Source organism: Sorghum bicolor, chromosome 4 (assembly GCF_000003195.3).
Source record: "Sorghum bicolor cultivar BTx623 chromosome 4, Sorghum_bicolor_NCBIv3, whole genome shotgun sequence".
Classification (NCBI taxonomy): domain Eukaryota; kingdom Viridiplantae; phylum Streptophyta; class Magnoliopsida; order Poales; family Poaceae; genus Sorghum; species Sorghum bicolor.
In genome coordinates this window covers 50,959,053-50,967,590 of record NC_012873.2, presented here as the reverse complement: position 1 = coordinate 50,967,590, position 8,538 = coordinate 50,959,053, and the positions used below count along the sequence as shown (strand labels likewise).

Below are 8,538 nucleotides of genomic sequence, written 5' to 3'. Positions count from 1 at the left end.
TCCACCTAAACAATACGCTACAATATTTAATTAAAATCCACTAAGTAAAATCTCAATAACTATTTATCTCGACATGCAATGTACTACCATATATACAATTAAAATCCAATAGCATACATGACAACTATAATGTCCTCATCAGCAAGACAAATAAATATAGTCAATATTATCGTACTATATTATCATACTATGTAATCCATTAATCCGCAATTCCCGCAACAACGTGTGGGATATGTTCCTAGTTTTCTAAATCAAGAAACATTATAATTGATCTCTCCATTAAAAAAATGCAAATAATTTTAAATTCAACTAAATTTGTAAAGTCCATGTCATCGTACTACATAATCCAATAATCCACCACTCCTACATCAACACACGGGGCGCTCTTAGTTTTATTTTGTTTTCTAGACGAGTTACTGATGTTTGCGTGCTGGCCCATCTAATCTAATCTGCAGGAGGAGAATTGAAGAAGGAAGGTGTTGCCCGTCACACAGCTCGGCGGCCCCTCTATCATTGTTGGATGGTTTATTCCCGGGGAATATGCTCTCACTCCGCTGGCATCATCCGCAGCATATATCCTCAGTCTCGCGTCTTCCACCTCTGATCAGATAGGCGCAGACAGCAACGCCTTCTTGCTTCTCTCTCTAAGCAGCAGCTTCCTGCTGTCTCCCCAGGTACCATTCCATTTGTTCCTTGCTAATGGTGAGGGCGTGACCGCGTGAGGGTGGCTATCTACCTAATGCAGCTCCGAACCTGTTTTGTTGGTGGTCATTTAACCATGCTTCCATCGACGATGGGGGTGCATGGATTATTATGGCACCGAGTGTGATGCCATGAACCCATCATGGTCATGCATGCTGTGTGCATGGTTAGATGACCATCAGCAAACATGTTCATGAGGCATGCAAGCAGGAGATCGATCACCACCACGCCATGGCTATTCCCAATGGAGGTTTGCACTTCTCCGATCCGGATGTCATGCTTCTGCCTCCGTTGTTGATCCCGGATCTTTCGGTCTTCTTACCAGCATTACTTTCCTTCAGAAACTGGGGAACGGTTTCAATCTTTGTTTGTTTTGTGCGCATGTGGCGTGTGTTTCATGGAGATCCGTTCACTTCTATTTTCGCTTGCATCCCCTTCGCTAAAGTCCGTTGAAATTGTCCGTCTTCGTCCTCTCGCCGACCAGTTAGATCGTCTGTTTCCAACAACTGTCCCAATGAGTCATTTGATTCGCCTACAGACTACAGGATCTGACGACGAAGTGACCATGAATATAATCATATGCCTCATGGTATTTGTTACAGGTCCTCTACCTTGGTCAAGTAAAGGTCGATCGGGCGTGTGGCTATGCTCATTCTCTGGCGATGCAGATGCAGTATGTATCAATCGTGTTCAATCAGCTTGCAAGGTTACAGCAGTAACTGAAGTAGTTTAAACAATGTGAAACCGGAATGCTACTTTTCTTTCGTATGTAAGCTTTTCTCGATCAATAGTAGACTTGCAACCCATTCAATCGGCTCTTACCCATCTTATTTAGGCCTTGTTTACTTCCTCACCTAAAAAGTTTTCACTCATTCCATAAAAAATTTAGACATATATCAAATATAGATAAAAAAATAAACTAATTACATAGTTCACGAGACGAAACTTTTAAGTCTAATTAATCTATGATTAGCCTTAAGTGCTACAGTAACCTACATATGCTAATGATAGATTAATTAGGTTTAATAAGTTAGTCTCGCAGTTTCCGGACAAGTTATGTAATTAGTTTTTTTATTAGTATCCGAATACCTCTTCTGACATCCTACGAAACATCTGATGTGTGACACCAAAAATATTTTACTCTCCAACTAAACAAGGCCTTAGATAGAGTATGGGTAAAATTTTTATTCAATACAAATAAGTACGGTAAGGTATGTAGAATGGATTATCCGTGGTAAGTCTTTGTCTTAATTAAATAATCGATTAAAAGAAATAGGTGGATCAGATAATATAAGTTTATTTTAATTTTGGCTTTCTAATGTGAGATCAGATAATATGGAAATGGGCTTTGCCAATTTGTTGGAGGTGATTCTGGACCCATAATAGCCGAATATGGTTTTACGAGGCATTTTATCTAAGTCTGTTTGTTAGAGCTTCACTTCTCGATTCTTAACTCTAACTCCTTGATTCCTTGAAAGTGTGATTGTAGTTGATTCTAGTGACGGAGCAAGCGAGAATTGATTCTATAGTGGATTTAGGTGAAAATTAAATAGGAACCTATGAGAAAAATATCTTTTTAAGGTGATTTTTTAACCACATTTATCTCATGATGAACATGTAGTTAAAGATAATCATTGAACATCACAAAATATAATATAAAATATCATATGCATACTACGTGAACATCACAAAATATCATGAAATACAAAATAAAACAATAAAATTAGCAAAGTAATTAATTAGAGTCAAATAAAAAGAAGAAAAAATGCTAGTGAACATTATAAAATATATCCTAGAACATCGGTGTATACTGAACATCACAAAAGCATCGTAGAATATCACATTTGTACCCACGAACACACAAAAATAGCATAAAACATCATATGTATATTATGTGAACATCACATGTATCTTGAAGTGTAAAAAATAAAAATAGTGAATTAGTTAATTAGAGTCAAATAACACATAAGAAAAGATATAAAATCTATACCTAATACTAAAGAGGCAAAATTTCAGCTTTTTTGTCTTGAAATTTTTTGGTCTCATCTCCCTTGCTAATTATATCATATTTATAAGCTAAAGATGCAAGCAGATGTGGACCGTCCTGCCAGCCAACTCAGTCCTCCACAAAAATAGGCCTTATGGACACTGCAGGCCTACTTCAAGTGACGCGGGCCTAAACAGCCAAACGTGCAAAAGTTCAAGAGACTAAAACAGACACCTGCATTAGCACGTAAGGCTGTTGCCTTCATCCATGGGAGCACCGGCGCCGCATCTGCCGCACGAGCAGACTCTGCTCGAGCGCCACGTCCGTAGCGGCGACGCTAGGGAAGCGTCAGTCAACTGCTTCAGTGAGAACCACTCAACTGCACGTCCTCTTTCTCCCTTCTTATTCTTCTAATCTGAATTTTCTTGTTTTTGTCGGCGCCACCAGCCACCATGGCCGCCACCCTACCTCTAGGAGGACGTCTCCAGTCCGCCCCAATGCCCGATGTTGGCTCCCCATCCAACTCCTCTCGGCCCCAAGCCCGGCCCATTCTGTAGCAGGAGGGCAACACAACCCAGATCCATCTGACGCCCGCACCTTCAGGTTGCCATCGCTCGTCGGCGTCGTGCCCCCATGGTAAGATAAGATTGGTGCGTCGTGCCGTAATTTGGAGGCGCCTGCCATGGCACCTGCTAGCTACCAGCATGCATCTCTCTCGTTGTTTGTAGCAAAAAAACTGGAAGATACATGCAGACACCTGCAGATGTCTGCTTGTTTTGCCGCAAAGCCCAACAGAACGTTGAAGGAACTAGTGTGGGCATTAGCAGACTCTGCAGGTGTAGTAAAAAAATTAGGGCCGATGATGCGGTGGCCCGCAGGCACTCTATAGAGCGGCCCGCTTGCATCATTATTAGAAGCATGATTACGGAACTCTGTTGGAGCTTGGGGAGAGATTGAACATGTGGGCAAGGAGAGACCAGGCTAGTCTTAAAAGAGTACGGCTCCATTCCATCGATGTGCTGAACGATGTGCTGAACGGGTGCAGTTCTAAGCCCATCACATTTCCCTGAGCCGTGTGAGCCGCCTCGTGATACATATAACTATCGGTAATACTTTGACACAGACATTCGGCCGATTCCGGACATGGCGCCAGCTCACCCAGATCCCTCACCGCTCGCTCCTATCTATATGTGGCTCTTCTCCTCCACCCATATCAAAATATCTCTGCCTTTTACTACTTGCTTTCTCATCCTCTCTCTCTCCTCCTCAAAAATCAACCGCAGTCTTCCTCTACCCAACCCGCTCAGAAGACATTAACATGTGCGCCGCGCTCCCCCATCTCTCTCTTCAGCCGGAGCTCGAGCACGCAGTAGAGGATCCATGGAGGCGGCGTCCTCTACCCATCCTTAGCCCGACGGGCCTCCTCCACCCTGGCGCGTCGTCCCCCACCTCGACGACGGCCATGGTGGCCTTCCCGTGGTGGATCCATAGAGCACCAGTTTTTCTATGATGGATCCATGAGCGTTGGCCTTCCTATGGTGGATCCATGGAGCACAACGTAGATCCAGCAATGTGGTGGTCTCCACCTAGCAGGTGACGACAGCCCATCCCTCATCCCATCCATGGAGGGCGACTCATTCTGCACCCTGACGGCGCCTCCAACCCATGTCCCTCCCCTCTTTTCTGTATCTTGCGTCCGTAGTAGATTTTACGGTGTTGCAACAGTCTATTTGAGATGTTTCAGTTGTTGTACTTTTATTGTTGCAATAATATGTTTCTTTGTGTTTCAACTTTTTTTATCTCAATGTTGCAGTAGTACTGCTTTTTTTGAGATGTTGAAGTACGTTTCAGTTACTTCAATCTCATATTGTAGTAGTTGTTTTATGTTGTTGCAATAATTTATTCGGTGGTTGCAATAACATATTCACGATGTTTAACTGGTTCAACTTATTTGTTGCAACAGTTTATTTGGTGTTGTTATAATAAGATGTTCATGGTGTTTCAACTGATTTAACTTATTTATTGTAGCAGTTTTGTTCGGTGTTGTTGATGTTTGAGTCGCTTCATCCTATTGTTGTAGCGTTAAGCGGTGAAAGGGGGCTGGGTGCTATGGCGGCAAGCTAAGGACAGGCAGAGGTGCTAGGGCCAGCGAGGTTTGGGGTGGTAGGGGCTAGGGGCTATGGCGGCAAGCTAAAGATAGACAGATGTGCTGGGGCCGGTGAGGTTGGAGATGGTGGATCCCATACGTTGGGGGACGGAGGCAGGTTCCTTGCATGGGTAGCAGAAGCAGTTCCTTTTTTCTCCGTACGAGGGCAGGTGGAGTCATGTTCCCATCTCTACTTTCTTCTTCTTTTTTTCTCGATGCGGAGCGGGTGGGGGCACGATATGTAAAACGCGGCGTCCGGACACTAGCGCCTGGATCGAACGTCCGGGCGCTAGCACTACCGTATAACTATACACATATACACACACATGAGGTATGAAACCAAGGTGAACGTTGTGGGCGGAGGTGGGACCTGTGCGTGTACGACCCTGTGACCAACAAAACAATTGTGCCTTCCTCCCCTTCTCGCTGGACATTGGACAGGATCCCTACCCCAGGCTAATCAGCAGCGACGACAGCGGTGGTGTGTCATCGACTACTGCATGCGCCTTGCTCACTGTCGCGCGCCGACGACATCGCGGCTCTATCATGTTGCTCAGCCTTGCCGAGGACATGGCCAGTAATAACCAGGACTACACATCCGTGCACATTAGGATGTAGATCGTGTCATTGTCGGACTTGATGCCTGCAGCGACGCCCAATGGAGGCCGTCAAGACCACCAACGACCACCCATGTCCTTAGTGGTGCATGAACCGAGACAATGACGCCATGGTCATAGTTGTCGGTGTCGTCCACTGATCTATGCACGTCCGCGGCGGCTACTATTAGCTGAATGAGGACAACGTCGGCGAGTATATCCTGACCTACAACATAGACACAACCACCATGGGCATAGTCGACGACATCCCCAAGGGCCGCCAGCCGCCTGCCCGTTGAGAGGGTCTAGATCGTCATCGTCCCCGGCCAGCCAGTGGCATCGCCGGACAGGAAGCTGAGCTTCATCAATACGGATCAGTGCATGGCGTCCGTCTGCTTTCTATTGTTAAGAGGCTCCTGGGCGCGGCAGGTGGAGATCGACATGATGGCAAAGTGGGGGCTTCTATTGGGGTTGAAGCCATGGATGGATCAACGGCTCGACCTGGAGAGCTCGGCGATCAGAGGAGCTAACTCCTATTATAGATATCGTATATTGCCCGTGCCAACGCTAAGGTGACATTTAGAAAAAAATTACAAAACTAAAATAAATCATAAACTAAAAAACCAAACCTACCCCACTAGCAAAAAAAATCTATATGAAAATTATGGTACTTTATTTGGGAACATATATTTAGTTTTAACAAATGCTATGTAGAAAAGTTGAGAAATACAGCTGATCTACAAATGCCCATCATTTATCTTGTAACCTTGGTAACAAGTCCATTGTAAGTGCATTTAGCCACTTAATGTGTTTTGGATGATTGAATGACAACCATGATTAAAGAAACTAATGATCTTGCTAAGTGTGAAATAGGGAAAATCTATCTCACAGGTATTTGATCCAAGTTTACAAAAGCCAAAATTATGTATTGTTGTGTGAAGCAATCTAGCAAATGGAATTATTGAAAAAGGCTCATTTATTATGAAGATAGCTATCACTCATATGAAAGCAAAAAAATGAAAAGTATAAAATTGATTGGATGATTCAAAGCAACATATGACTTGAAGACTTGAGATGGTGAAGATAGCAAGGAAAGGCTTCGAGGTACTAAGCAAGGGTGAAGAGCAAGCGACGGCTTGACGACCGAAAAACCTAGCTCAGGTGAAGAAGGAATTACTTGCATTCAGTTGAGGTACTAATCAAGCTCTAAGGGTCATGTTGATGTGGAGGATCAAATCTACTATTGAAGTAGTTAATGGAAATGACTTGGTGCATTTGGAGTCAAATCTATCTATTGAATGAAACCAAGTCATGTGCTCAAGATGGCTAGGCTCAAGATGAAAACAAGTTTGACATGATGGCATCCTCAGCTTATCAAGAATTGAAAGAAAGGCTTTGGTTTGATGGAAGCTTCTCAAGAGGTTTCAACTTGATTTACCTTTTGATCTTGAGTTGATAGGAAAGCCGTACTATTAAGAGGGATGCATCATGATCATAGATTAATACTCTCTAGTGCTCAAGTCAACCCATGTGAGATCATAGAGAAACTAACCTGAGAGCTGAACTCAATGTGCACAGGCCATGCATACCGGACGTGTCTGGTATGGGTACTGTTACGCATTTTGACTTTTTGAGTTGTGGTGACCAAGGAGCTGTTCTGGCACGCGTCAGCACTTCCGGCGCTCGTCAGCAGTGCTGACATGTCGGAAGTTCCGACGTACGTCGGGAGTTTCGACGTAGGCTTCTCTGTGGTAGGGAGTAGCAAGCTAACAGGGGTAAGTCTTTTGGCCTCGACCATATCGGACATGTCCGGTATGATACCGGACGCATCCGGTATGGCCAACGGCTAGTTAACGACTAGTTGTCAAAACTGTCTTTATATACCCCTCAGCCCTCTTCTTTTGGAGCTGCTAATTCTACTGGTTTGGTGACACATTGCTGAGCTTTGCTAACTCAACTCAACCCTCTCTTTGTGAGTGTTTGATCTACATTGACAAATCCAACTTGTGGGTTGAAAGATTTTCGGTTTTGAGAGCAAGCCATCTCTTGAGCACTTGAGCATATTGTCTATCTCATGTTTTGTATTTGTTACTCTTGGACTCTTCGGTCCTAGATGGTTAGGCGTCGCCGGAGAGCACCCAAGTGTTTGTGGTTGCCTCGGATTGTTTGTGCAAGTCGGATTTCACCTCCGCAAAGGAAGAAATCACCTAGTGGAAGGAGGAGTTGGAGTTGGAGTTGGAAGAGACTCCGGCTAGAGTTACCTTCGCGGTATCCTTTAGGGAGGAACTTTGAGCTGGAGTGACCTTAGTGGTAGCCTCTAGGTCATCGAGTGCCTTACTCGTAGCCCCCTCAACGGAGATTAGGTCTCAACGGAGACTGAACTTCGGTAAAACAAATATTGTGTCTCCCCTTTGCATTATTTGAAATTTGAGCCTTATCTATTGTGTGAGCTACACTGTAGAGTTCTAGTATCATATATACTGTGATTAAGGTTCTTGCAGGTAGAGGAAGAAGTTTCACAGCACAAGGATTGAACATCCTCTGCTCGTGAATTCCGGACACGTCTGAGATCAAGCCGGACGTGGCTGAGTTGTGCCAACACAACAGAATATATATAGATTGTATTATCTGTGTTGGATATCTCTTATATTTATTCACCATCACATAAGCTGTGTGTGGGTTTAAGGGAAGCTGGAGAACAGAAACAGCTAGGTGTTGTGTACTCGTGTATCTCGGACGTGTCCGAGTTGATACCGGACGCGTCCGGTATTTGCGATTTGTCAAGAGTATTTCTTTGTGTGATCTAATCTCTGTTGTGCAGGTGTTAGACTTATTTGATATTGTTTACATCTGTTTCTCTAAATATATTTGTGTGGAGTTTTTCATTTGCGTGGAAAACTCCAGTTCTAATCGTTTCCGCATTTTAAGTTGTAAATTTTCAGAAACGCCTATTCACCCCCCTCTAGGCGCATCCTTGGTCCTTTCAATTGGTATCAGAGCAAGGTCTCACGATCGAGCTTCACCACTTGTGAGAAAAGGATGTTGACGCCTAATGACATGGATCCCATACTTCTCCAAAATGATGGTTCAAACTTTCTATCTTGGTT

The 8,538-nt window shown here is 44.0% G+C and overlaps 1 long non-coding RNA gene across 1 annotated transcript; it reads left to right on the top strand.

Annotated features, from left to right (window-relative positions):
- Window positions 483-4,694, top strand: LOC110434452. The gene is made up of 2 exons (XR_002451956.1): window positions 483-3,053; window positions 3,137-4,694. It is a non-coding gene; the product is annotated as an uncharacterized LOC110434452 (long non-coding RNA).